Source organism: Oncorhynchus tshawytscha, unplaced genomic scaffold (genome assembly GCF_018296145.1).
Source record: "Oncorhynchus tshawytscha isolate Ot180627B unplaced genomic scaffold, Otsh_v2.0 Un_contig_7600_pilon_pilon, whole genome shotgun sequence".
Taxonomy (NCBI): Eukaryota; Metazoa; Chordata; class Actinopteri; order Salmoniformes; family Salmonidae; genus Oncorhynchus; species Oncorhynchus tshawytscha.
The window spans coordinates 1-2,500 of NW_024608554.1; the positions used below are offsets into that span (position 1 = coordinate 1).

Sequence of the window (2,500 nt, forward strand, 5' to 3'; positions counted from 1 at the left end):
GGTGATGAATGACAGTATGGGGAAAATGTTTGGTCTCATCAGATCTCTGACAGAAAGGTGGACTAACTCTATGTTACTGAATTAGGGTGAGAATGGCACACAGGGTTGTAAATAATCTGATACATTTCTCTAAATTCTGTTAGTTTCCCAGAAAACCTGGCTGGAAGAATTCCCCGAATCAGGAAGGAATGAGGAGGAAATCAGGGAGCCTCCAACCAGAGGATTGTGGGTGTTCCCTCTCACCTACAGTAGGCCTCCCTTCAGGTCCAGCAGTAGTTTAGGGGTCCCAGTCTCAGGTTCAGGACTGCTGCTGTGCCTACACCACCTGGCCTCTAGGGGCGCTACAGGAGAAAGGCCCCAGCAGCAGACGGCTCCGATCCTTCAGACCCGTCCTCAACAGGATATCCTGCAGCTCCAACAGCACTGAGACTGACTGGACCGGGTCTACAAGGGGCACAGAGAGACATACAGTATAAACCATCAGTAAAGGGTTTGTGTAATGTAGATCTGGCACCTTGTAGCTTTAAACACCTCTAAAAACAACCAGATCAACTTCAGAGAGACATACAGTATAAACCATCAGTAAAGGGTTTGTGTAATGTCGATCTGGCACCTTGTAGCTTTAAACACCTCTAACGTACAATGAGTTGGTTTGGAGTGCTTTATAACATGCTTTTATAACATGCTTTTTATAACATGCTTTATAACAGTTTTATAACATGGTTTATAACATAGTTTTATAACATGCTTTATAACATGCTTTATAACATGCTTTATAACATGCTTTATAACATGCTTCAGGCACATTTTCAACGCATTGTAGTTAATGGCAAGTGTAATTAGGGCAATTTTCTGTTACGAAAAAAAAAAATGGTTTTGGGGCTCAACTACAATCCCAGAAAGAGTGAAAATAAGTCTACATGTAAAACAATTGGTGAGCTTCCTTTAACTCCAAACCCTTTAACGCTCAACAAAGAGCAAGGGAGAGAGAGGACATCCCTGTCTTGTACCTCTCCAACATCACAACACCAAATATCACAGTTGAACTTGATGAGAAGCAGATGAGCTAGCCGTTGGTTCCTACAGTGAGGCGTGTGAACCGGACAGACACGGTCAGACAAACACAGGACAGTTCTGGCTCAGTCCATCTCCTTCAAGTCGTGACAGAGGGACTGACCTCGGCTACAATCTTGTTTAGGATCAAGCTCGATGAACTCATAAATCTCCATAAACCTTGGTCTCCGCCACTGGCTGACAATGGTCGTCTCTCGTCTGGTCTGGTCTGGTCTGGTCTGGTCTGTCAGTCAACAGAACACTTGGATGCTGTCCTGTGTATGTAATCTGTAATCTTTAACGGCCCTTTAAACTGCTGCCTGCCGGGGCGCTTTAAGCTGTTGCCTGCCGGGGAACCCAGAGAACCAACTCTTTAACGGCCCTTTAAACTGTTGCCTGCCCGGGGGAACCCAGAGAACCAACTCTTTAACGGCCCTTTAAACTGCTGACTGCCGGGGAACCCAGAGAACCAACTCTTTTAACGGCCCTTTAAACTGCTGACTGCGGGAACCCAGAGAACCAACTCTTTTAACGGCCCTTTAAACTGCTGCCTGCCAGGGAACCCCCAGAGAACCAACTCTTTAACGGCCCTTTAAACTGCTGCCTGCCAGGGAACCCAGAGAACCAACTCTTTAACGGCCCTTTAAACTGCTGCCTGCGGGAACCCAGAGAACACGGAACTAACTGTCTGTTGTTCCACCACTTGTTTGGCTCCCGCTGTTTACAATAACCAAGACCTCCGTCTTGTTTTCATTCTGTCTGCGCTGAGGCCTTGTGCTGACATGAGTCCAGGCAGGCCTCGTCTCTCTCAGAGCAGCACTAGGCTGGGGAACTCCCAGGCAGGCCTCCTCTCAGAGCAGCACTAGGCTGGGAACTCCCAGGCAGGCCTCCTCTCTCAGAGCAGCACTAGGCTGGGGGAACTCCCAGAGCAGGCCTCGTCTCTCTCTCAGAGCAGCACTAGGCTGGGGAACTCCCAGGCAGGCCTCCTCTCTCAGAGCAGCACTAGGCTGGGGAACTCCCAGGCAGGCCTCTCTCTCTCAGAGCAGCACTAGGCTAGGGGAACTCCCAGGCAGGCTCTCGTCTCTCTCAGAGCAGCACTAGGCTGGGAAACTCCCAGGCAGGCCTCCTCTCTCAGAGCAGCACTAGGCTGGGGAACTCCCAGGCAGGCCTCCTCTCTCAGAGCAGCACTAGGCTGGGGAACTCCCAGGCAGGCCTCCTCTCTCAGAGCAGCACTAGGCTGGGGGAACTCCCAGGCAGGCCTCGTCTCTCTCAGAGCAGCACTAGGCTGGGGGAACTCCCAGGCAGGCCTCCTCTCTCTCAGAGCAGCACTAGGCTGGGGAACTCCCAGACAGGCCTCCTCTCTCTCAGAGCAGCACTAGGCTGGGGGGAACTCCCAGGCAGGCCTCCTCTCTCAGAGCAGCACTAGACTGGTGGAACTCCCAGGCAG

At 50.9% G+C, this 2,500-nt stretch overlaps 1 long non-coding RNA gene across 1 annotated transcript in view; it reads right to left on the reverse strand.

Moving 5' to 3' along the window:
• Positions 1 to 335: 335 nt before the first annotated feature.
• Positions 336 to 2,500, reverse strand: part of LOC121843614 — a 28,858-nt gene continuing 26,693 nt past the window's right edge. Inside the window, exon 3 of the long non-coding RNA XR_006081685.1 lies at positions 336 to 444. This is a non-coding gene — a long non-coding RNA (uncharacterized LOC121843614). The remainder of the gene's footprint in view (positions 445 to 2,500) is intronic.